At 46.0% G+C, this 26,945-nt stretch overlaps 1 protein-coding gene across 3 annotated transcripts in view; it reads left to right on the top strand.

Annotated features, from left to right (window-relative positions):
• Nucleotides 1–770: 770 nt before the first annotated feature.
• Fam49b (family with sequence similarity 49, member B) overlaps nt 771–26,945 on the top strand; it is a 92,786-nt gene continuing 66,611 nt past the window's right edge. For all 3 annotated transcript variants that reach the window (XM_013025181.1, XM_013025184.1, XM_013025182.1), the window contains exons 1-2: nt 771–854; nt 5,746–5,798. The gene's annotated coding sequence lies outside the window, so the exon portion shown is untranslated. The remainder of the gene's footprint in view (nt 855–5,745; nt 5,799–26,945) is intronic.

Raw genomic sequence — 26,945 nt, 5'->3', positions numbered from 1 at the left:
TATTTTTTAGTCTGCTTCTTTGATCTCTGTGGGCCTTGAATGTGCCAGGGGAGATGGTGCCCACAGCCTCTCAGGCCCAGACTCTAGGGTCCCTGGAGCCTCCGGATGGGGATATTCACAGTCCCCCGGCAAATTCAAATCAATCAAGACATAACAATCACTTGTGCCTGACCTGAATTTAATTTTTTGGTTGCTACTGGGATTTGAACTCAGGGCCTGTGTTTGCTAGGCAGATGCTGTACCACTGGAACCTTTCATCTCCCCTTTAGTTTTGCTCAAGTCTGATCTTCAGTTTTTGCCCAGACTTAGGATCCCTCTGTCTCTGTAGGTGGGATCCCAGGCATGCGCCACAGTCCCATCTTGAGAGCCACTGAGCTACAGACCATTTGCCTGAGCTGGCTTCAAGCTGAAGTCTTCCCAGTCTCCTCCTGCTGAGTAGCTGGGATGACAGGCATGCGCCACAGTGCCCAGCTGACCAGAATATTAATGAGACATGAGTCAGAAAGGGAAGTTTTAATGTTCAGGCAATCCGGGAGACTAGCCATATAGCATACTAATAATAGTATCACAACTAAACTGAATACTTCTGTGGCTGCTAATGCAGTACCTGCCCTGAAGTTACTTTTGGAATATTGGGATCGCGAAGACAGCTGTGAGGGGATGAAATACAATGGCGTGTGGCTAAGAGTCAAGTGTAGATGAGAAGAGTAAGAAGGATGCACAGTTGATGATAACGATCATATTTAGCTTTTCTTTTTGCTGCACAGGGATTTGAACTCGGGCCCTCACACCTGCTAAGCGGGTACTTGTCACTGGAGCCTCTCTGCCAGTTCCTTATTGTGTTGTTTTTCAAGGTAAGGTCTCACTTTATGCCTGGGCCAGCCCGGACTACAATCCTTCTATTTCTGCTTCCCTTTGTCACTGGGATTCCCTCATAGTTTGGGATGACATATGCTGCCATGCTCAGCCACTGGCTGAGATGGAGTCGTGAACTTTTATACCCGGGCTGGCCTTGAACCTCGTTGCCTTAGTCTGTGCCTATGAAGTAGCTAGGATTACTGGCTTGAAAATCTTTGAGTATTTATCAGTGTTAAGTATCTCCTGGGTAGTTGGCCCTGCCTCCTCCCCTTCCCTTCCCCCTTGCCTCCATGATTTCTTCCTTGGGTTTTAGAACTGAGGGATGGTGTGAACATTTATAGGACTCATTTTCCTGACTCGTGTCCAGGGAGGGCCGTTGTAGGAGAAGCTGGAGTGAGAGGCAGAGTATAACTAATTCCTTTGAGGACGATCTGAGCATTCTTGACGCAAACGTTTGGGCTTACACATATAGATAAGTTAACTTCTCTTCAAGGATGGTGTTTGTTAGTTTTCCATAAATTTATAAATTTCCATAAATTTGTGATTTGCCCAAAAGGCCAGTTACATGTTTGTTTAAACGCTGTTTTTACTATTTTGTGTTTTATTGCTAAGTCCTCCTAAGAATATGAAATAAGTATAATTCAGGCACGTTGAGAAAAAGGACCATGAATCCTACATTAAAATAAATTTGAATAGTCATAAATACACGTATTTACTATTGGTTACTGCTCTGGGGAAGGTTTTATTAAATAAAATGAGTAAGGGTTGTTGCTCTTGTAAATGAACAGGATTATGGGTGTAAGTTTATAATTTTCTTAACTGGGATAGAATGAATCATGGTAAATAAAAAAAAAATAACAAGTGACTAGCCAGTAAAATTACAAGATGAATTCACAGAGAGGTAGGAGTAATTATTTGAATGATACTTTCTTGTTTAATTAACATTTATTGTCTTCTGGGTAATAGGCACCATTGGGTACTTTTACATCTGCTGTTTTATTTAATTACGGAGACTTCTCTGCTTGCGGATCAGATTTCCCAGGGGTTCCTTTTGACTAATGAGTTATCCTGGCCTGGCTTTTCTTAGCCGCTGCCATCCCTCAGGAGAATTACCTGGCTAGCTGGGCACAGCTGTGCTGGGATCCGACCTGCCTACTGTGCAAGGCTGGCACTAAAATCCTGGATTAACCACAGATGTGCTTTTACTTGCACAAAACAAAGTTTCCACTTCAATGTGGCTACAAGCAGCTCTTGTGAACTTGCTTTCTATGCCCAGTGGAATAATCTGCCCATACCTGCAACCTGTTTTCTTTTCTTTGTGTGTGTGTGTGCCAGTACTAGGATTTGAACTCAGGACCTGAACTTTTTACGCTCAAGGCTGGTGCTCTACTACTTGAGCCAGAGCTCTACTTCTGGCTTTTTGGTAGTTAGTTGGAGATAAGAGTCTCACAGGCTTTTCTGCCTGGGCTGTATTTGAACTTCAGTTCTTAGATCTCAGCCACCTGAGTGGCTAGGATTACAGGCATGAGCCAATGGTGCCCAGCAGAAACATAAATATTGACTCTGATGTTAGAGTAAAATTGCTTCATAATAAACTTTAAAAGACGAAGATTGGGTGATTTGGGAAAATTGATCTTCTTTTAAAATATTATTACAGCCTTAGGTCACATAGTAGGGAATTTGCTTGAAGAATTATATATCCTCAAAAATGTAGGCAATCTCTAAAAGATTCCTGCTAGCTTCATAGGTAGATTTACTGCTGTGGGCACTTTTATTTAGTTATTTGTTTATTTTTGTCGGTTGTAGGGCCTGAACTCTGGGCCTGGGTGCTGTCCCTCAGCTCTTCAGATCAAGGCGAGCGCTCCACCACTTGAGCCACAGCGCCACTTCCTGTGGGCACTTTTAGATCTGCCTAGGACCACGAGAAAAGCGGCAGTGTGAGGCGACCGGGCCAGGTAGAGAGCTTTTCCTCTACTTGCCAACATCAGGAGTTTTCTCCTGCAATAGGCAGGATTTCTGGGCAGCGTGCCTCAGGAGCCTGGCGTGTAGACATGCTCGTGCTCCTTTTAAAAGCAGATGGCTGGGTGCCTAGCGCTCATGCCTGTATTCTCAGCTACTCACACCGGTGAGGCTTGTCTGCCTGGAATTGTTCCCTCCGATCGGAGGCCCTATGTGGCTGGAGAGTCTGAGTTCATGCACCCTAGTCGGTGGGGCCTGGCACCCAGGGGGTGCTGGGAGCTGTGTGTGGAATGAAACCGGGCCCTCTCTGCACAGCGGAGGCTGGGAGGAGCTGAGGGCAGGTGACCTGCACCAGGTGGGCTGGCTCAGGAGCCCATCCATAGTGCCACCTCGAGAGGCAGGAGGGGTCAGGCCAGTTCTCTGTGCGCCTTGCTCGGGCTGAAGGACACGGGTCGTCCTTCAGTGTTATCTTTCAGTGTTATCTTTCTCCTGCCTCAGTCTAACTCCACCCCCCCACCCCCCACCCCCCGCGTTTGTCTCCAAGCCATGCAGCTGACGCTTGCTGTGTGTTCTTCAAAACAAAGCAAGCCCGACTTTTGTGGGAGCGAGTTTGCATGCTCTTCTCATTTTTAGGACTTTGCCCAAGGCTCTGAAATATTTCCCAAGTGAACCGCTGTCCCCATTTTCTGCTTTGGAAGTCTGATCAAAGACTCAGACAGGAGAAGCCATCCTAGCTGTAGCAGGTAAACACAAGACAGGGCCAGGAAGACTGGACGTGTGTGTGTGTGTGTGTGTGTGTGTGAGAGAGAGAGAGAGAGAGAGAGAGAGAGGGAGAGTATGTGCATGTGTGATATGTTCATGGTGTGCAGGTGTGGCATATGTATCCGGTGTGAATGTGCATGTTTTTGAACATACAGGCTGTATGTGGTATATGTACGGGGAATGCTCAGAGTGTGTGTGTGGTGCTTATGGTGTGACACACATGTACATTATGTGGTATATATGTCATCTGTGTTCAGTGTGGGTGCATGTTGTGTAATGTACATGTGTGTGTTGTGTGGAACATGTACACAAGTGTGGAGGAGGTCTGTTCAGTATATTTTATCTGTGTGTGCATGTGTGTGCGTGCGTGTGCGTGTGCTCTGTCCATGCACACATTTGAGGACACAGCGTGTGAACTTGCTTTAGGCTGTCCTCCAGTTGCGTTCTCTCCTTCCCTAGGCACAGCCATCCTGTGGCTTGTATTTAAAGAGGAACTTCCAGGGCAGGTGTGCAGCTCAGTGGTGGGACTTACGAGGGCAAGGCCCTGGGTTCCATCCCCAGCACCCAGGGAAAACAAACTAAAGCACATTTGTTCTGTGCAGGAAGGAAGAGCAGAAGGAGTAGGAGGCCTGCCTGAGCTAGTTAGGGAGACTCTGTTTCCAAAACAAAGCTTGTGTCAGAGTGGCTCAGGCCTGTAATTGTAGCTACCCAGGAGACTGAGATCCTGAGGATCACACTTGAAGCAAGCCAAGGGGCAGAAAAATCTGTGACACCCTTCATCTCCATTTAACCAGCAAAAAGCCAGAAGCGTAAGCCTGTGGCTCAAGTAGTAAAGTACCAACCTTGAGGGGAAAAGCTCGGGGATCACCACGAGTGAGCGGCTGAGTTCAAGCCCCAGCACAAAAACACAAAACAAAACCACCACAAAATCAAGATTGTTAAATCCCACACTAGCAACAACGAGAATGAAGGAAGGAACCCTGCACTGAGGACAGAAAGGGGGCGCTGCGGGGAGCAGAAGCAGGGTGAGATGATCAGCAGATAGGGGCTCCCTCCAGTGAGGCCGGCTAAGGGGCTTCCCGAGGTTTCGGGGTGCTGTGTGACCATCTGGAGGTGTGACCAAAATCAAGGGCAGAGAGGGGGTGTCCTGTCCACTTGCACCTCGTTCTGCGGGCGTCAGGCTGCTGCAGCCTGCGCCCCGGCTAATGTGGCAGTCACATTAGACGGGGTGGCATCGAACAACTCTGTGACTTCTCTTTGATTCCCAAGCTCTTGTGGCTGGAAGCGATTTTTGAGGGTGACAAAGCTGGCTGGCGCATGTGTGCATGTTTGCTTTCTTTTCTCCACAACGTGGAAATCTAAACCAGGAAATGATTGGGGGGGGGGGTGGAATGACAAAGCCCAGTTCAAAGGCAAGTTGAGCCAAGACTTGTTTTTTTGTTCTTATCTTTGTGGTACTGGGGTTTGAAGTCACTGTCTTGCTTTGTCACTTGAGCCAAACTTCTAGTCTGAGCTGAGCATTTTGCTGGGACCATGACTTGCTGTAGCCCAGAGTTTCCAGTTTCCATTTAGAATTTGGAAACTAACTTCCTCCCTCCCTCCCTCCTTCCCTCCTTCCTTTCTTCCTTCCTTCCTTCCTTCCCTCCTTCCTTCCTTTTTTTTGTGCCAGTTCTGGGGCTTGAACTCAGAGCCTGGGCTCTGTCCCTGAACCTCTCTGTGTTCAAGGCTAGCATTCTACCACTTGAGCCACAGCACCACTTCTGGCTTTTTCTGTGTATGTGGTAATGAGTAATCAAACCTAGGGCTTCATGCATGCTAGGCAAGCACTCTTCCACTAGGCCATATTCCCAGCCCTAGAATTTGGAATCTTGAAGGACAGCCTGGCCCACTGTCCCTTAGGTTAAGGAGTTAGGTTTGGGGCTCTGCTGTTGCTGTGCAGTCATCAGCAAGTTACTTCACATCGTGGATTCACTACTTCTTTCTTTGGAATGCCTGGATTGTTCTGAGCATCAAAGGAGAAAAGTGTTTGTGAAACAACCCTGTAAACTACAATGGGCTGTAAAAATGCTATTTGGTATTTCCAGGGGAATGGGGGAAAATGGTGGCTAGGATTTAACAGAGAGCTTTTCCTATAACTTGGTTAACTGGCCATAACTCTTTTTCCAGGAGAAGAAACTGATAGGTGGAGTTTGAGTCATTCGTTCAAGGTTACCAAGTTGGTAAGTAAGGGAGCGGGGCGGTCGCTGAGGCCTTCTGGCTCCAGACCCTGGACACATCATGTTTCACTGAGGACTGTCTCAGAGTGTGCGGGGACTGGGTGCTGGCCGCTCACGCCTGTCATCCTGCTTTCTTAGAAGGCTGAGATCCGAGGATCCCAGATTGGAGCCAGATCAGGCAGACAAATCAGAGAAACTCTTATCCTCAACTAGCCTGCCCAAATCTGGAAGTGGAGGCGTGGCTCAGGTGGTAGAGTGCCAGCCTTGAGTGAAAAAGCTAGGCAAGAGCATGAGTTATGGGAACAGAAACAGGAAGCAAAGAAAACCCCCAAAGGGTGTGTGGGGGTGGGTGCATAACAGCCAGGAGACGCACTTTAGCTCAGCAGAAGTAAGACTTACGTCTCATTCAATTCCAAGCACATTTAACATTCTTCCCTTCACTCTGTAAATATTCCTGAAGACTCTACAAGGTCACCGGGTCGAATTATTCACGTAAGTAAGGATAATTTTGAAGATGCCATTCCTGTCATCAGGAACAATAAGAAGAAATATTTCTGGAATATTTGCTATGTGCAGACCGTGTGCTGAGCTCTGTCATTGATCTAGTCTGGCAGCATACTGCCAAGGTGAAGTTCAAAGGCGGGAAGCTTCTTGCCTGAGATCCAGCTCTGAATGGCGTCAACATTCACATCCCTGCAGTGGGGTCTGGAGGCTACTTCTCCTTGCCTCTAGGAGTTGTATCCCCAGAGAGACCCAGCTGCTCTTGGAGCCTGGATCCTCTGGCTGACAGGTGCTTCCGGCTCTTCCAGCCTCTGGTGAACATTGTCCATAGAAAAAAACCAGGCTAGGCACTGGTGGCTCATGCCTGTAATCCTAACTACTCAGGAGGTTGAGATCTGAGACTCCAAGTTTGGACTCTTATCTCCAGTTAGCTAGCAAAAAGCCAGACACGGAAGGTGTGGCCTAAGTGGTAGAGGTCACCAGTCTTGAGTGGACAAAGCTAAGCAACAGTATAGGAGCCTGAATTTAAGCCCCAGTAGTGGTACCTAGGGGGTGGGAGCTGAGGGGGGGGGAGTTGGGGAGAGAGCCTGTTAGTATAATGCCCACAACAGCCTTTGTTAAGGCACTGTTTTTACTTTATTTTAATGGAACTATACTTACTATTAAATGCACAATCTTAATTATCCAGCTGGATGAATTTTTAATACCACCCCTAAATCAGAATATTCAGTATTCCTCTTTTAAGTTAATATATCCTGAGGGATAAACCACTAGTTGACTTTTATCATCGTAGATTTGTGCTTCTAATTTTCCGCATCTGCACATACTTGCTCAACAAAAACCAAAGTAGAGATAAAAGCTCTCTAACTAGCATGGGTGGTTGCATCCACTGCTACCCAGCATGCATCTCTCTCAGAATGCATGGAAACAGGAGGCCCAGATCTGCCGATTCTGTTAGTTTTTGTTACCATGGCCTTTTAGAGCAGGAGCATCTTGTGCCGTGCAGTAGTCCCCGTGTATATATAGACTGTAAGTAGCACACAACATGGTCCCTATTCCATACCAGTTATTTCTTACGGTGCTCAGCTCAAGAAACCCCATCCGGTACTGAAGGAAGGACTGGCTACACTGGACATTGCACAAGATCTGGCAGTTTCCAATGTGAGAGCCTGGTGTAGGAATCTGGCAGGAATTTGGACTCTCCAGTTTTCACATGACTTGCTGACCATAGACACCAACCCTTGAGTAAGAACACAGTTGTGATGCAGACAGAACTCGAGCATGGGTGCATGGTTCCCCTGGATTTGGTGAGCTAGAACACTTGGGTAAGTTGGGTAGACTGAGCTGATTTGCCTGAGTCCTTCCTGGTAGGAACTGATGGAAATAAAAGAGTTATGTGGAGGAAAGTCATTATGAAAAGGTAATCCACCAGTGTCAGAGGTAAAGAGAACAATGTAAGCCAGCCTTGCATGGAATTTTGTAGCCAGATGATACAACCAAGAGTCTGGGGTGCTAAGGTTTTTAATATCTCAGCGAGTCTAGAAATGAGGCTTAGGTTCAAGGTAGAATCAAAGGCCCTGAAGCCTTGAGGATCTATCTTTAAGAAAACTAGTTTGTACTCATAAATTGCTAATGTTAAATTGAAGCCTCTTTGTACAGCTACTTAAGGTTTCTTTTTTTGGTCAGTCATGGGTCTTGAACTCTAGGCTTAGGCACTGTCCCTCAGCTCTTCAGCTCAAAGCTAGTGCTCTACCACTTGAGCCACAGTACCATTTCTGGTTTTCTGATGGTTAATTGGAGAGAAGAGTCTCATGGACTTTTTTGCCTGGACTGGCTTTGAACTGTGATCCTCAGATCTCAGCTTCTTTTGTAGCTAGGATTACAGCCACCGATGCCTAGCTGATACTTTAAATTTAACTAAAAAAAAAAGGTGGGGGGAGTAGGCTGGGAAGGAGGCTCATTGGTAGAGCGCTTGCCTTGCATGCATGAGGCCCTGGGTTCAATTCCTCAGCACCACATAAGCAGAAAAAGCCGGAAGTGGCACTGTGGCTCAAGTGGTAGAGTGCTAGCCATGAGCTGAAGAGGTGAGGGACAACACCCAGGCCCAGAGTTCAGGCCCCACGACTGACAAAAAAAAGGCCTAGAAAAACTCCACAGTTTAGAAGTTTACACTGATTCAGAAAATGTTACCAGCACGAAGTTTCAGATCTGTCACAGTACCATCTATAGTTGCAGAATGCAGATGTATTTTGCTATATATGAAGTACGGCACTCCTCAACCTTAACATAAAAACTGATAGCAGTGAAGCCCCCCGCCACAAACACTGTCACTGCACAGCAGCGTATACCTAACGCAGCTCCCAGAGAGCCCCACATTTTCTGAAGATGGGTTCCGAAGATGAGCCCACAATGAAAAAACTCCAATCACTACAGCTGAGAGTAATGTAGTCTGTAGACGAGACTATGAAATGGTATACTTAAAATGATTGAGAACTGACAAAACTCAAAAAGGCCAAGAAAGATGGCAAAGGAATAAGGATACTTGGGAAGCAAGTGGACTAAAATGAACAGTAGCCATTATGTTTAAGAGTCTAACAAAAGGGTTAAGTGAACAATAGATGTAGCTGAAGAGAGAGTTAGTGAACTGGAAGATGAGTTAACATTGGTTCAGTGTGTTGCGCTGACTCAGAATGAAATTACGAGGTGGTGTTGCTTTCATCTTCAGCAGTTTAAACCACTTGCTCACATTCTTCCTCTTGCCCAAGATAGCACTAGAGCTGGGATTTGATTCGAGAATGGCTAGTGTAGAGTCTGTTTCTAATTACTACTCTCAGAAAAATGACAGTAAGAGAGATGGAAGTATGAACCAATAGTAAGAAGGTATAAATGGAACTACTTGTGTCGACCACCTGAGCCACAACCCAGTGGGTCTTTGTGTGTTTTTGTTTTTCAGAGAGAGTCTAACTTTTTCTGGGTTCCTCAAACCTCTCGTCTTATCTCCACTTCCTTCCTAGCTGAGATTAGAGGCATGCCCCACACCATATCCACCTTGTTTTAATCATTTTTACTTAAATATTTTTATTGTTATTAGACAGGGGATGTAGAGATGGGTGGCCATTTTAGGAGTCACGAGTCCATTTCTTTTGGGGTGATGTCACCCCTTCCCTTGCTCTCTCCCAGTTTTTCCCTCCTGCCCCTGTCCACAAGTTGTATCATTCATTTTCAACATGGTGTCTAGTGAGAAACCACTGCTGCATTTGTTCACCCTTTGTCACTCCATGAAATGGAACAAGAGGATATTTCTTTCTTCTTTTTCCTGTTTTCATTTGTCTGTCTTTGAGAGGGGTAAAGTAGGGCGCAGACATCGAGTGACATCATCCCAAAAGAAATGTACTCACGACTTCCCAGCTAGGAGGGAAGTGGAGACGAGATGAGAGGTTTGAGGCCAGCCCAGGCAGTTAGACACTATCTGAAAGACAAAAGCAAACAAAAAAGCACTGGGTTGTGGCTCAGGTGGTAGAGTCCCTGTCTCTAGTAAGTTTAAACTCCAGTACCATGCTTGAGTATACGTACTCGGAAATTGGTGAAAACATTGCTTGAGGAGCCCTCAGCATGGAACCCTGCCAGTTTAGCAGTGTCAGCTTCTGTCTTGGTTAGGGTTGTTATACTCGTGGCAGACATGGAAACCATCACTTACTAAGCTCACCTCTAAGGCCAAGCTGCCCTGCTCCTCTGTTCCACGCTACCACACCAGTGACGCTGTTACGTAGGGCTCTCCATTGCTTGGCCCCGTGTGGACCCCAGAGCTGCCCAGGAAGTGGGTGAGAAATGTGCATCTGTTTTCAAAACGAAGGGGTGGAAGCTGGCAGCAGTCAGGCGGGGTTTAGAAACAAAGGTATTTTAGCTGCCCTCTCTCCTGCCACTCATCCCCGGAGCCTCCCTGGGGACTTCAGAGAGTGACTTGTCCCAACTGTAAGATTCTTTTGCTCTGCAAAGTTGGAGCTGTGTTCCTGGACCAAATACATTTCTGATGTGTTTAGAAAACATCAAGGCGGCAGATTTGTGTCCTGTGGTGCCCTCCTTTGCTAACTGAGTTTCTTCTCAAGCTGACCAGGGAGGAAGGATGCATTATCAAAGGCTCCAGACACACTAGCTTCTGCTCTCTGGAAAATTGCCACCTGTGGGGCCTTTCTTAGCAGAATAGATATTTCCAGAGGAAGGCTTATTGTTGTTCTTGATGATTTCTACAGTCAGCCCTGCATCTTGCCCAGTCGTGAACCGTTCTATAGAATGTGAAGCCTCCTGTCTTCCTTTCTTTTGTGATAACTTGGAAATGAATTCTGAATGTGGGTTATTCATCTTGAACGGGCTTTTTTCTTTGCTTTTGCTTTTCTGTTTTTTTTTTAAATGATGCTTAGATGATTGCATCAACAATAATCCAAAGGGGCATGGAAACTGAATGACGGCTTAGTTTATGGAGTCAGCATCACACACAGAGACCTGTCATATCTTCTTTTACCTTCAGAGGGCGCTCTCCTAAGAGAGGGCTGTTGGATCCTGCTGCTTAGTGGATGGATCTCTTGAGATGATATTAAAGAGCTTTGTTCATTCTGAAATGAGGGGTCTAGTGGTGGTTTTGGTCTACAAGGAGAGGAATGTGAATCAGTTGTGTCCACTGACTCCCCTGAACATAAACATTTTGTCTTCACTGCCTGGGGAGAGACCGAGAGGAGACGTGAAGGCTGTGGCTGTGGCCAGCATGCCTTTTCTGGTGTCCTTTCCTGCGATCATATTGCACAGTGTAGAATTGGAGTAGGCCAGTTATCTTCTTGGCATTACATAATTGTAGTTGTACGTGGCCATCTCTGCCTCCAACGGGAAAGGTGGTGTGGATCATCTTACCTCAGCATGCAGCATCCAATATACTACAGCCCTTCAGACTTCTACAGTCAGAACTCTTCTCATCTCCAAACAGAGCCCCACCTTGAACTGGCTTCTGTAGACAGAACATTGATTGCTTGATGTCTTTGAAAAGTCTATGGAAGGAATTAAGGCATGGAGAATCCAAGGCTTCCAAGGTTTAAGCAAATGTGACCAAGTTTCACACTTTCTTTTTTTAACTTTCTCTCAGTGCTGCCTAAATTTATTTCCTTTTCAGATTGTGGTACAAGATGGTTTTTAGCACTCCCAGCTGGAAGTCAAAGAAGGCCAGTAATTCAACAAAAGTCTTTGAATTGGGTCTCACTCTCCGATTGGCTTTTTCTGAGTAACGTACACATTTCTGAACCAATCCCTGTGGCCCGGTGAATTTGAGGCTCTAACTGGCCATCTTGGATGAGATACCCACCCACCCCTTGAAGAACCTAGAATGGCTCCTGTATCTCCCATTGCAGAAGGATTGAGAGTAAGGGAAGATGGTCCTTCCCCAAGGAAGTCTGGGAACCATTTGTGAATGGTGGGTAGACAGAAGCAAAGAATGTCCAATATAGTAGCTTTTTAATCAGTGTTTACTCAATGAGTGAATTAACAGATGAATGAGCAAACGAGCTCATGCTGCTCATTCTGCGAGCTGGTTATACAATACTTGGAGTGGAGGTTTTAACAGATGGAGCCTGTGCAGAGAAGGGGGATAAAAGAGAGCCTTGAAATCAAATCATTCAATTAGCTGAAATATTTAACAAGTAATAGGAGATGGGTGAGACACATGATAGCTGTTTGCAAATGTCTGAAGGGCCCCCACAGGGAAGAGTGCTTTAGGACCCTACGTTATATCCTCAGCACATGGCTAATAAATTTTTTTATCACCTCACTTTTATTTTTATTAGCTAATTTATGTTGATCATACACAATCCAAAACTCCACACACAAAAAAAAGAAAAACGAACATCTTCATAATAACCATCTAGGGCTAATCACAGTTAATATTTTGGCACATGGCCTTTGATCAGTTCTCTCTCTGCTTGCCTTTCAGAACATTCTTAATCTTGAGAATTAAGTTTGTCAGCTAAAGAAACGGTGACTCTAAAACCTTAGGAATTTAAGCCCCGAGTTTGTGGCTCATGCCTGTAATCCTGGGTACTCAGGAGGCGGAGATCTGAGGATTAAGGTTCAAAGCTAGCCTGGGCAGACAAATCAGAAAGCCTCCTACCTCCATTCAACCAGAGAAAAGCTGGATAGGTCAAGAGGTAAAGTGACAGCCTTGAGCAAAAAAGTTTAGGGACAGCGATCAGGCCCTGAGTTCAAGCTCCACTATTGCCATATTCACCGAAAAGAGAAAAGAAAAGGAAATTAGGAACTTGTCTTAGGTCCAAGGCTTAGGCCTTTATGAGGTCAGAGTTCATCCCGGTTCTGCCAGGGCCAGCCATCCTCTCTTACGTTCTACATCATTGATGTGGCTGCTGTATATCCAGTGGTGCTACACAGTGGAGCTTTCACTGTCGTTCTGAGAATCATCACTTGATCACACAGTGATCATGTCTGCTCATGTCCTCAGAAACAATGTCATTGGCTGGGATACCTGGGATAGTCAGTGAACAGAGGCGAACCCTTGGCTCCTCAGAGCTCAGCTGCTGAATTCTACCTCATTTAAGTGTGAATTAGGTGTGCAGGGCTGTGATACTGCCTTCTTCACCAGACCCATACATTTACCTGTAAGCAATCAATGAAGCCAAACAGCGGGGTGGCCTGCTTCCTGCAATTCTGTTTAAGGGTATGGATTCATTTTCTCCTAAAAGACCAGAAAGTGTTTAAAGCAGATGGGGGGGGGGAAGGAAGTAGGTTGGGGGGATGGGAGGTGATGGCACAAGTGACAAGTTTATTTGAAAGTGAAAGAGAAGCAGTGAAAGGAAAGTAGTGAGACTGTGGGGATCGAGAGGGGTCTGATGGAGTTCTCTCAGAGAGTGGTTTTTTTATGGTATGGCACACCTTGTCTGGCTCTTCCCTGATTCCTTCATGGCTTGTATATGTGCTGCCCTTTCTATGTTCATTGGTTGAATGGGCACCCAGGGCATTATGGGAAGAAATGTTTGAGCAGAAATCGGAGGCACTATGGAAACAAGAAGCATCATGATGGGTCACATGTGATTGGCCAGGTCTCAAGTCCGCCATTTTGTCTCCCTATGTACCTATCTGTCCCTCACCGCTATGCACTCCTGCTGGGTGGTGCTCCTCGGGGTAATGAGTGTAGGTGACGCAGGGGAGGCTCCTGGTGTGGCTGCCTCCTCCCACTTTCCCAGACCCTGCGTTCCCCCACTGCATATTTATGATGGCCTTGGTTTCTTAACCCCAGAGCAGAGTCCATGATACACAGCAAGGTTAGCTGGACAAAAAGAAGCAAACACTTAATTTGTGATTCTGACCTCCCCGATGTGCTATGACACATTTCCCTTAGCCCAAGGAGATAGGCGTTACCTCCATCTTGCAGGAGAGGAAGCTGAGATTTGGTGGGGGCCTTGGTTTGGACCCAGCCTTCTATTATGTTGTCAGAAATCATGAACTTCCTCTTGTTGCTCCTTTGCTTCAAATGTATCTGGGGTCTGGAGTCTGGGCTTTAACAGTATCTAGAAGCCAGGCTCTGGTGGCTCATGCCTGTAATCCTAGCTATTCAGGAAGTAGAGATCTGAGGATCACAGTTCAAAGCTACCCTGGGCAGGAACGTCTCTGAGACTCTTAGTCTCCAGTTAACCACCAGAAAACAAGAAGTGGCTCTGTGGCTCAAAATGGTCGAATGCTAGCTTTGAGTGAAAGAGCTCAGCGCCTAGGCACTAAGTTCAAACTTCAAGATCAACAACAGTGACAAGAAAGGCATCTGTAACCTTACAAAAGTATTGCTGATGGTCTCTGTACAGAAACTGCCATGTCCTGGGGTCTAGGCTGACCAAAATCTCCAAGGGCTCCTGTTTCTAACTTGAAGCCTCAGTTAAATCATTGCCAGGGTGAAGATGATGTTTCTTTCGGGCCCTTTTTTCTTTTTCTTTTTGGTCAGTCGTGGGGCTTGAACTCTGGGCCTGGGCGCTGTCCCTCAGCTCTTCAGCTCAACGTGAATGCTCTACCGCTTGAGCCACAGCACCACTTCCGGTTTTCTAGTGGTTTATTGGAGATAAGAACCTCACGGATTTTCCTGCCCAGGCTGGCTTTGAACCACGATCCTCAGATCTCAGCCTCCTGAGCTGTGTCCGGCCCTTTCTTTTCAGCGATTTCATTAAGCTATAGACCAGGATGTTTCAGTTGCAAATGACTGAGCTCCCAGTTCATATGGAATAATGGATAGAAGCAGTTAGGTGATTCATATAACCAAAGAGTAGAGAGGAATGATAGGTTTCAGTCATACTTTGATCAGGGCTTTGGCTTCACCTCATTGTAATTCTCTTGAGTTCTGCACATCCAGTGGCTTTGTTCTCAGGCCCACAGAAGCATAGAGGAAAGAGCTACCTTCTCTCCCCAGAACTATTAATCAACATTTCTGAGTTTCCCTCTGATTGGACCATTGCCCAACCAATCATGGTAGTGGAGTAGATATAGCATGGCACTGATTGGCCTAGACCATTCATGACCCCCTTGGAATGGGAGAAGAGGTATGACTGCAGGTTGCTTCAGGGTGGGGAGGAGTAGAATAGATGTTATGAAGAGATAATGCCCATCTCTGCATGGTCCCTGGATAGAGTTGTTAGGAAGGCATTATCTCTGAAGAAACTCATCTTCAAGCAAATGTGCACACGCATTTCTTGAATGCTAAGTACTTTATATATTTTTTCAGTTGCTGTTGTCAAGTAGGTCATTATTTCCACTTTTCAGGTGCGAACCCCAGCTCAGAGAGTTTAGGTCACACCCTAGGAAGCCAGTGGGGTCTGCCTGCGGTTGTGGATTCCACTCGGCATTTCCTCTCCCTGTTGTAATGGTTATAGAGAAAAAGAGGTTGTTAACAGAGGCCTTCAAAAGGATTGTCTAATATCCTCTCCACAAGCAAGGCCCAGGGATAGTTATGGCTTACTTTTCATTTGAAACTTTCATTAGGGGAAATCCTGCCTGCCTTTTTTCTTTAACCAACTATCAATGGGAAGCAAATTCCTGCAGAAAATTCAGGTAAGCAAGAGATAATTGAATGAGCTTCTGAGCAAAGCCAACTAACAGTGCTTAGAAAAGGTGGTTTCAGCCAGGCGCTGGTGGCTCACGCCTGTAATCCTAGCTACTCAGGAGGCTGAGATCTGAGGATTGCGGTTCAAAGCCAGCCTGGGCAGGAGAGACCGTGAGACTCCTATCTCCAATAAACCACCACAAAACCGGAAGTGGTGCTGTAGCTCAAGTGGTAGAGCACTCGCCTTGAGCTGAAGAGCTGAGGGACAGCGCCCAGGCCCGGAGTTCAAATCCCACGACCGACAAAAAAAAAAAAAAAAAAGGTGGTTTCTCACTCGTTTTGACTTTTCCTGCCAAAGGCTGCCCTTAGCGACACTTTATTCCTTGGGCCCAAGTTACTCTGAGTCTTCAAAATACAGACTACCTTTTATTTTGGCAGAGAATTTACATAAAATTAGTATGATTCCTGAATTAAATTGCCCAAACAAGGGCAAAGACGCTACTTTTCTGGTCTTCTCCAGACATAACAAGCAGAGACAGGGCAGAACAATGATTTGCTGGAAATCATGTGTGTTGGTGGCATTTGTGTTCATGCAGTGTGCCCTGTCCCCATGTGTGTGACCTGTATTTGACGACTGAGGAAAGGGCATTCGTTGGTTCAAAGGTCTCCTGACCTCGGTTACTTCTACTCCAGTAAACATAATTTCATCCTGGGAGAACTTAAACACAAATGGGAGATCCAAATGGTATTTGGTAATCAGTTAGCAAATACGATTTTCGATTCAGTGTTCTGCTTTTGGAGTTCTTGTGTTTCTTTTCTATTTCCCTTCATATTATTACTGATGATAATCAATTTGCCTATCTGAATTTCTGTGATGTTGTCTACTATGTCTTGGTTCTTGTGCAGGGAGTGGATTGAAACAGTTTTCTTAACTCACAGCTGTAAAACAAAACAAAACAAAAACCAAAAAAAAAAAAACCTCCTCTCTCTGTTTACATCAGTATAATTGTAGTCTCTTGATTTATGTGGAGCCTGGCAAAGTTCTTCAAATGGACCCCGAAGGAGTATAAAATAAAAGTAAATAGGATAAGACTGAGACCGGAGGGTAAAAGGCTGAGATTTAACGTGTCAAGTAAAGATTGAAAAACCAGGCGGGGCCTGTGTGCATCACTCCCGTCATCCTAGCTGCTCAGGAGGCTGCGATCTGAGAACCGAGGTTCAAAGCCAGCCCAGCAGAGAAGCCTGAGGCTCTTATCTCCAATTAATCAGTGAACAGCCAGAAGTGGAGGTGTGGTTCAAATGGTACAGCACCAGATTTGAACAACAACAACAAAAAAAGCCAAGGGGCAGCACCTAGGCCTACTTAAGCCCTACTTCTGGCACAAAAGAAAAAGAAAAAAGACAAACAGAGTTGCTGACCCTACAAGGTGACCACTGTGATTGTCTCAGGGCTGAGATTTGAGGACCTCCCTTCCAGGCAGTACCACACTGTGGCGTGTGTTACAGACGCTCTCAGTGTGGGTCCTTACTGGGCTCTTCATGAAGAGCTCTGGGAGGTTGGACAAGGAAAGAGAGAGGTCTTACCTGCCCAGCTAATGCCAGCCAAGAGTTGTCTGCCCGACGGACCATCAGCTACAGACCAGAAAAAAATAAAAGTGGTTTTCTGGGCTTATCATGTTGACCCCAGAGGGACCACAGTGGCCTTCCTTAGGCTGAGATTTTGTTTTTGTTAAGGGCAGCATAACCTAGCCCATCCAGCTGGATCTAGCCATCACTTTCACTCACCCACGGCAGATTCAGGCATCAGCTTTGAATGAAAAGCACATTTTATACAGTTGGAAATTGAGGGTGGATTCATTTCTACTTGCGGCTTGGGAAACGGAAAGAGGGCAGTAAAACTAGGCTATTAATCTTGGGTTAATCTTGATTTGCCCATGAAAACCACTCTGTATGTGTCTCAAGGAACCAGGTTAAATAAATTAATAAAACATTTCCTGGTAGAGTATCCAGTAGTACTTGTCCAAGTACTCACGCCATTTGTGTACATTTGACACCTTAAGGATTGCGAGGCTCGTGGGTTACTGTAAGGGAAGAAGAGGGAGCTATGTGATGCTGAAATACTTACCCAGCGTGCAGAGATTTCTGACTGGATCCTTGATGCATTTGTAGGAGGAGCTCTGAGAAGGCGTTCCCAGGGGGAAAAAAGAGCTCTGACAAAGGCATGGAAGCCTGCAGGACCCAGCATTCACTGGGACCTTGTAAGCAGTTTAATGATACTACCACTCCCCACTACTGCGCGTGGCTGGGAAATCCTAGCACACCTCTGTGTCTCTTCTGTTTTTATCATGTAGCACATACACGTCCTACACAGTTTTCAGTGATAGAAGACATCTGGGTATAATGGGAGGCTGACATAAATGCTAATTTAACCGACCCCCTTGTACACACCAGACAACATGCCAAAATTCACACAGCATTTATTAGTAGAGATTTTTTTTTTGTCCATTGTGGGGCTTAAACTCTGGGCCTGGGCACTGCCCCTCAGCTCTTCAGCTCAAAGGTGAATGCTCTACCTCTTAAGCCATAGCATCACTTCTGTTTTTTTGGTGGTTAGTTGGAGATGAGTCTCATGGACTTTCCTGCCTGGGTTGCTTTCAACTGTGATCCTCAGATCTCAGCCTCCTGAATAGCTAGGATGACAGGTGTAAGCCATCGGCACTGGGCTAGATTTTTTTTTCAAGCAGGACTTTGTCCATGCCTCAGTGACCCAGACTGACGTTTGGAAATGTGGGTTTCCAGCGGTAGCTACAAACCGGTGACCTTCACCTTGCTAAAGTCCAGACTGATTACACTCCTGAGCTCTTGGAAAAAATCCCTTAATGACTTCCATTTTCTTTTATTTTCATTTTTTGTGCAGGTACTGAGGCTTGAACTCAGGGCCTTGGTGCTGTCCCTGAGCTTTTTTGCTCAAGGTTAGCACTCTACCACTTAGCCAGACCTCCACTTCTGGCTTTTTTTGGTGGTTAATTGGAGATACACGTCTCATTTGCTTCCTTGCTTCAAACCATGATCCTGTGTGCCACAGGCACCTGGCTGTATTTTTGTAAGTGAAAAGATTTGGGTTTCTTGCACTTTTAGAATTGGGTGAATCCATCAGAAACTCTGATGCGGGTGCTCATAAATAACAGGTAACCTATTACATTAAAATGCAAATATGGAACTGGATGTGGCAGAGATTTACTCCAAGTCTATGAGCTGAGGGAAGACCACAGTTAGACGAGGTAGCATTCTCCTCTTTGCCTTCCCTGAACATTACAAGTGGGCAGAGGGTTGCATTCTTTTGAAGCCTGGGTTCTAACATGAAGTGGACACCAGGATGTTAGAGAGGAAGCTAGCTATGCCAGTTAAACTTCAGGACTTGGGCCATGTTAGTTCTTTTTTTATTTTTTTATTTTTATTTTTTGTAAAGCCTTATGCAATATCTCCCTTCTGTGAAGTTCAAAGAGTAACTGTGCACACTAAGCTTTTTTAAAAAAATACTTTTTTAGTTCACTTATCCCCACTGTTCCATCTGAAGCTCAGATCCCAAATATTAGGTCCCCTAGCTAGAGACTTGGTCATCTAGGCTAATGCTGAGGGGTGTTCAAGTTTACCTTCCTGGGCTGCTTATCTGAGTGGTTGAATCCTGATCTATCACCCCTTGGGGTTAAGTGCTACTTCTTGTCTAGCCTACAACAAGGTCAGGCCTTGGACTGGCTACAGCTGTGAAGTGTGAAGTGAGCACATACTTTGTGTCAAGTACTGTACTAGGCTCAGTGCTGGCCCTGGGAGTTAAGGAGTGACAAAACAGCTTAGCCTTTGCCTGTACAGAGCTCACAGAGTTCAAGGAATGGCACAAATAACCATGCCGTTCTCCTGGTGGCATGTGTCCTGCATAAGAAACACGGGGCTCTGGGAGTTTGGACAGCCAAGCAGCTCACCTGGTTTGCTGCAAGTAGCAAATTGCTGGACAAGGTGAAGAGTCCCCTCTCCTCCCCCAGGCTCCCTACACCCTCCCACAGACGGTATGAGGGCCCCTGTGATTTGACGAGGTGCAGAACAAGGCCTGGCATCTCCGCCCCTCCTCTGCTTTCCCAAAGCCAGAAGGAAGAATGTGTACCTATTAAGTTTACGGGATTGGTTTGGTAGTTGTATCGCCAACATGTGCAGTGTTTTAGAGTAAGGTAGTTGTACCTTTCACCCCTGGTATGTGACTGAGGCTGGAATGGTTGCCCTTGATTAAGGTGGTTCATCAGTAGGCTTTCGGTGTGGAACTGACTTCTCTCCTATCTTGGTGAGAACAGTTGACATGTGACAGCCCCATGTGTCTGCTTGTGCTAAAACTTTCCAAAGCTTCTTTCCAGCTGGGTAATTAGTGGGGGGAATCTATCCACCTAGGGGTAATTTAGTAGATGTGAGCTTATAATTAAAAGTTCAAGGTGAATTGGCTTTGCTTGGTCAGCTTCGTGGTGCCTGGCTTCGTCTCTGTCCCGGTGATCCTATTTCTGTGAAGAGAGGGGTCTCCCAGCTTTGGCACCTCCCTCCAGTCCTTCCTGTTCTCACCTCCCTCTGGCCCTTCCTGTTCTCCATCCTGTGTATTGCACGGTTCTCGGCCACATCGGCTGCCTTTTCTGAAGTACCTCTTCCCATTTCAATTGCTAGGCTTTTGAAACAAGATTGTTCATGTTATGTAAGAAAAATATTGTTTCATCTCTATTTTCATCTTGTTATCATTGACTTTTAACTTGTGTGGACTTTTTTTTTTTAACCATTTCTCTACGGGAGTTCCTATTTTATAAGAACAGCCATCAGTACATAGACAGACTGCTACTTTGTTCATACAAGTCAATAGTCACAAAATTTTACTCCTTAGATGACTTCTAGGAGTGAGGCATTCTTTTAGGGGTTTGGAAATATATCTGAACAAACCACAGACATAAGTCCCTGATTGTCTGTCATGGAGAGTCAAGAGACAACCAACATTATACAAACTAAGGAGGAAGGTGTTCGCTTATAGAGAAAACAGTAGAATTAAAGACGATTGCAAATACTGACTTTTAAAGCATTATAAAATATTTTCAGTGTTTCTTGCATTTTTCTGTGGTATCTAGTAACTATATATTATCTTGATGTCAGTGGATTACGATTTATTTAGAACCTTTGAACTATCTACAACTTTACATCTGGAGAAAACTTGGGGATTACTGAGCACAAACCCTCTATTCTGAAGTGTGGAAACAGGTCCACAGAAAAGAACAGATGTGCTTAAGATTTTACAGCTCCTAAGTAGCAGAGCAGACACTGAAATTTTAGTGAAAATGATTTTTAATTCATTGTGTAAACAATTCTTTCAGATCCCTGTGATGCTGTTTGTCTACTGTAGAAAATTTTAGTTGGTTCTGATTTTTGTTGTTGTTGTTGGTTACAGGGCTTGAACTCAGAGCCTGGGGTGCTGTCCCGGAGCTTTTTTGCACAACGCTAGCACTCTACCACTTTGAGCCACAGCTCCACTTCTGATTTTTAGATGGTTAATTGGAGACAAGAGTCTCACAGACTTCCCTGCTTGGGCTGGCTTTCAGCTGCAGTTCTCAGAATACAGCCTCCTAACTAGTTAGGATTATGGGTGTGAGCTACTGGTGCCTAGCTTTGTTTCTGATTTTTATTATAAAGGATGTTGCATGCCAGGCACTGGTGGCTTATGCCTATTATCCTAGTTATTCAGGAGGCTGAGATTTGGAGGGTCATGGTTCAAAGCCAGCCAAATCAAAAAGATCTATATGACTCCATCTCCAAAATAACCACCAAAATGCAAGGCTGGAAGCCTGGCTTAACTGTGCCAGCTAAACCAAGCAAGTTGAACAAGTGTAAGCCCCTGAATTCAAACCCCAGTACTGCCAAAATAATCATTGTAATGGTGTAATGAGTAATGAGTATCTTTATAACATACATTCTTAATGAAGTAGGAAGGTTTCTAGTGAGGAGCATTTACATTTCCAGTGCACTAGCATATGCTAAGTGCTTTTCATGAAATAATTCCCTTGTGACAGCAGTGTCATTTCTTTTTTCTCTTTGTAGATGAGACTATAAATGGAGTCCAGGCTTAGCCAAGTCTAACTCTCAACCTCTGATCTACAACCTTCCAAATTTAAATGTTAAAGTAGCAAGTGTCTGCTGGGCAGACTGGCTTACACCTGTAATCTGAGTTACTCAAGAGGCCGAGATTGAAAAGATTGTGGTCTCCAAACTCCATCTAATCAACAACAACCAAAAAACCCAAACAATTAAAGAAAAACCCTGAGCTTGGTGATGTATGTTTTTCATCCCAGTTATGTAGAAAGTGTAAATAGGATGTTTGTGGAGCAGTCTGGCCTAACAAAAAGTGAGACTATATTCAAAAGAATAACATAAAGCCAAAAGGGCTGAAAAGCATGGCTCAAGTGGTAGAATGCCTACCTAGAGCGCACAAGGTACTGAGTGTAAAACCTAGTTCATAACCCAATACTACTATGTCCGGTACCGCAAATGTCAAAATCCATGATAGCCCGGAGCTAGTGGCTCATGCCTGTAATCCTAGCTACTCCAGAGGCCAAGATCTAAAGATGGCAGTTTGAAGCCAGCCCATGCAGGAAAGACCTTGTGTTGGGAAACAGATTTGGAGAAGTTGGATAACTTGTGTAAGTTGTGAAGCAGGTTTTAGACCGTGATTGGGTTCCATCCTGAGCTTTAATTTGGCTTCTGGCTCTATGTTACTGTGCTTGGCAAATTTTCATGGCAGAGGAGTGAGTGGATGAGCAAATGAATGAATGGATGGATGAGTAGGTGAATGGATTGGAGAAGCAGCTTCCATAGAGAATTAGGCATCCCAGTCCCCTGGGTGACTGGTTCTTCCTTGAAGGTCTGTAGCTTCCAAGTACAATCATTAGTTGCCTAAGCCATTTCCAGGATGGCGCTCTGCTGCCCTGGAGGCCACATTTTTTCCCAAAACCTTTGCCTAAATAAAGATTCTTTCCTGGCTTAGCGCATCTCTTGCAAAATACCCATTGCAGAGTAGAGCAAGGTTAAGCCAGACACAGAGGGTGTGGACTTCAGCAACTGAAGGAAGTTGTGCTATCTCCACATGATGAAATATTCTACAGCTATTAAAATAATGCTGAACATACGGTACGGTGTAGAAATATGGAAAGGCGGGAAACAGTTGCATGTATCTGAAGATGCCAGCTAAGGCAGTGGGCGTTTATTTGGATAAAAGTCAAAAGAGGACAGGAAAGAAAATTGCGTAAAGGTCTTCGGATTGGATCTCATCCACTTGCTCTACCCTGTGTTTCCTGGTCCTTTTTCATCCAGTCACAAACTCTTCTATGCATTTGATATCAGTATCTTAATTCTAATGCTTAATCTTCATTTCTACTAACAGATTTTTTTGTTTGGGGGCAGTGCTAGCCCCAGGGCCTAAAACCAGCCTCTTCCACCAAGCTACACCTCCAGCCAAGCTATCTGTTCCCCAGATCCCTCTATAGTGTCTTAAGACTCCTAGATCTCCATTCTCTCTCTGGGGTCCTCACTGGGGTCCATGTGGTACTCTGTGGTTCAATTAGGTTTAGGTTGCCTTTTCTTTTTTTCTTGCCAGTACTGGCTTAAACTCGAGCTTTCACACTCTCAGTTAGCTTCTCCCCCCGCTCCCCCCTTTAAAGACTGGCACTATCACTGAAGCCACACCTCCACTATCAACTTCTTTCTGGTTAGTTGAAGATCAGAGCCTCTGGGACTCTAAAGCTCTGGTTAGCTTTGAAACGATGATACTTGATCTCACCATCCTGAGTAGCTAGGATTAAAGGCATGAGACACCAGGGCCCTGGCCCAAAGTAGTTTTGATTCAAACATATCTGATTTGGCTACTTTTTTTTCGTGCCAGTCCTGGGGCTTGAACTCAGGGCCTGGGCTTTGTCCTTGAGCTTTTTTGCTCAGGGCTAGCACTCTATCACTTGAGCCACAGCTCTACTTCTGGCTTTTTTGGTGGTTAATTGGAGATACAAATCTCATATACTTTCCTTCTCTGCCTGGCTTCCATCTGCGACCCTCAGATCTTAGCTTCCTGAGTAGCTAGGATTACAGGCGTGAGCCACCAAGGCCTGGCTTGTTTCTGTTTCCCCCATGGTTACAAGCTTCTGTTTACTTACAACGGCATTGAGGAGCCAAAACGTATAAGATATGTTTATAACATATCTTACCGCCTCTGCCCAGTATTTTATTATTATTATTTTGTTTCCTCCTTCTCTAATCTCCTCTAGACCATGGTTCAAAGGTTCTAACCCCTGAAGTCTTCACAACTGTCCTAGGGAAAGTTGGTTTCTCCGCTCTCCTAAAGTACCACAATTCATGCTGTTATAATTATGAGGTTACTGCCCCTCTAGAGCAGAGACCTCATCCAACTGCCTTCCACCAGAGACCCTCAGCGTTGTGCCAAAACATGGCACCATATGTGGCAAAAATATGTGTTGATTGAATGAATAAATGGTCACATGAAATAGTATTCTTTATGATGTTTTAATTGTGTGCATGTGTGTGTGTGTGTGTGTGTGTGTGTGCGCGCACTGGTACTAGAGCTTGAACTCAGGCCCTTGCATTCTTACTTGTTATTTTTTTTACTCAAGGCTGGTCCTCTACCACTTGAGTCATACCTCCACTTCTGGACTTTTGGTTGGTTAATTGGAGGTTAAGGGTCTCTTGGATTTATATGCCTGGACTGGCTTTGGGTATTGGTCTTCAGATCTCAGCCTCCTGAGTTATAAATAGGGTAACAGGCATGAGCTAAAATTGGTCTTATTAGACCAATTTATTAGTCAATTAATTTGCAAAGAAAACAGCACTTAAAAGAAAGCAACAGGATCTTTTGAAATGAAGACAAGTAGAGGCAGCGAAGTAAAACATGGAGAAACAAGGAACTATGGAGTGAGTAGACAGATTGAGTTGCTGATTTCCTTTTTCGTCCAAGACTGGGACTTGAACTTGCTCACTAGCTGGCAAGCTACCACCTGAGCCACACCTCCAAACCTCAGATTGGGTTTCAATCCTGGACTGTCAGCTGAGCCCCATGCTTCCTGTCTAAGATGGACATGGGAAGTGTCTGTGTCAGGCCAAGGAGGACATGCAGTTATTGGGCTAAGTACAGTACAAAGATCACATTGTCACCGAGCTGCTGAGGCCTTTGTGAACATCTTTTTGGTGTCCTTCTGCTTGGTCTTGTAATCTAAAATTTGTGAGTTTCCGCCTCAGCTGAAATTTGCTTATACTCATGCAGACTGATGAAAGATTCATGAAGAGCGAGTTCAGCACTTCTTCTAGTGTCTCATTTTCTGAGCCAGTTTCCTTACCTCTACGTGGGGAGTGGTATTTACCTGTAGGTCTCAGTTAGGGGTGGATATCAAATTAATGAGGAGAAAGGAACATTTGAGAAGCACTCCAAGTTCTGCACAGGAGTAGAGAGAGAGAGAGTGTGTGTGTGTGTGTGTGTGTGTGTGTGTGTGTGTGTGTCCTGGGGCTTAAACTGAGGGCCTGGGTGCTATCCCTGAACTTTTCTGGTTCAAGGCTAGTGCTCTACCACTTGAACCACAGTTCCACCTCTGCCTTTTTTGGTACTTAATTTCCTGGTCTGTGTGTACCTGTCCAGTGCCTCTGATTTGAGCTCTGAGCAACCACACATCTCTAATCCAACCTGCCCAGCAAAAGCAGAAATCTCTCCTACAGTATCCTTCAGCACCTGAACTTCCAGTTTAGCTTAGGTATTTTCCATTACAGACTGCTCCTAACTGTACATGTTAGCCTTTTCTATGAGAACCTCTTTTTTTTTCTTCATCATGCAAAAACGAGCCTCTATTGGTACTGTTGGTACTAGCTTTATCTTGGATGAGCAACAGAAGTGTGGGAGCTGGTATCTGGGAATAGTAAAGTGGAACCTGCCAGGTGCTGGTAGGAGACACATCTGAGAATAGAGGTTTGAAGTCCGTGAGACTCTTCTCTGTAATTAGTCACCAGAAATCCGTAAGTGGAGCTGTGACTCAAAGTGGTAGAGCTCTAGCCTTGAGCAAAAAGAGCCTGAGCCCAGGCCCTGAGTTCAAGCCCTATCCATGACTAACATTTAAAAAAAATGTATGGGATCCTGAGTCTTTCCAAAATATTATGATTAAGGTAAAGAAAGCTCTGAGGACCAAGACTCTTTGCTTTCTATGTGCCCTGAAAAAGCTACCCAGTCTCACCATGGCTCTCCTAACATGTTTGTATACAATGTGGTACCTTATTGCATACCATTTGGCTTCCTCCTAACTCCAGAGTATTTGGGGTATGAAGTGATTATATTGGCCACATAGGCTAAGGCCATGTGATGTAGTCTGATTGACTAGAGCGGTTAATTCATGAATTAGGGCTTTATACATAGTCTGGGTTCATAAGTCATACGATCTTCTGAGATCACATGCAAATTTGAATTCCTCCATACACTTTCCTGGCGGGGGAGAAAGGCCCATACTTTTATGAGATTTTTTTTTCTTCTTCTTCTCCTTTCAGCTGGGCATTTACAACCATCACAAGGATCTGCCCACGAAACTGGTGATCGGATCTGGGGGCAGTAATCATGCTAATCTTTTTGTACTTCGTTAGTAAAAACAACCTAGGCGTTTTACACCAGGATTTTCTTGAGTGTGAAGAGCAGGGACGGGGGTGGGAGGGGTGGGGAAGGGGTTAAGCGTTGGGCACGAGCCCTCCCCAGTGGACCCCTCCCCAGTGGGCCCCAGGCGGCCGGGGAGCGGCAGGCCTCGCTCTGCGGTGTAGCCCCGCGTCTGCTCCCACCTCCCCAGGGCGTCTCCCAGATGCCATCTCGGGCGCTAACGGGGCTCTCCGGGCTCTGGGGAGCCGGCCAAGCTCTCCTGCCGCTCCGGGTAGCGCGAGGCAGGCTCGGTGCCTGGCCCGAGGGCGAAGGGCGTGCTGCCTGCGGCCCAGCCAGCCGCCCCAGGTGTGGGGTGCTGCAACGTGGCATCTCGGGGTGGGGGTGGGGGCCTCAGCCCCGAGCCGTGGTCTGCAATCCAGAGTTCCGACCCGAGGCCGGTCACCCGCACCTCTTGAGCTCGGCTTCATTGAAGACCCTAACCACCCGAAGCTGTCTGGGCGAGAAGGTGCTGTCCCTTTAAGGGGGGCGGGGAGCGGACGGGCTGGCCGCGCCCCCTCACTCTGCGAGCCGCCGGACCACCTGTCTCCGGCATAGCCACGCCCCTTTCCGGAGGGGCGGGGGAGGAGGGGGCGGGGAAGGAGGGCTTGAGGGTTTACCTTGCGGGGCGGGCGCGCGGCGCATGCGCAGGGCCGGACAGGTCCGCGGCGCCCTCACTTCCTGGCATTCCCCCTCCCCCTCTCGCCGTTACCCTGTACATCCGGGTCACTTGCCCTCCGCTCGGAGTCGCCGCCGCCGCCTCCGTTGCCGCCGCCGCCGTCGCCGGGTTCGTCGCGGCTCCGCCTCAGGGGCAGGTGCGGAGGGGGCTCCCGGTCCGGCC

This window comes from Dipodomys ordii, unplaced genomic scaffold, assembly GCF_000151885.1.
Source record: "Dipodomys ordii isolate 6190 unplaced genomic scaffold, Dord_2.0 Scaffold82, whole genome shotgun sequence".
NCBI lineage: Eukaryota > Metazoa > Chordata > Mammalia > Rodentia > Heteromyidae > Dipodomys > Dipodomys ordii.
This window is presented reverse-complemented; position numbering and strand designations above follow the sequence as displayed.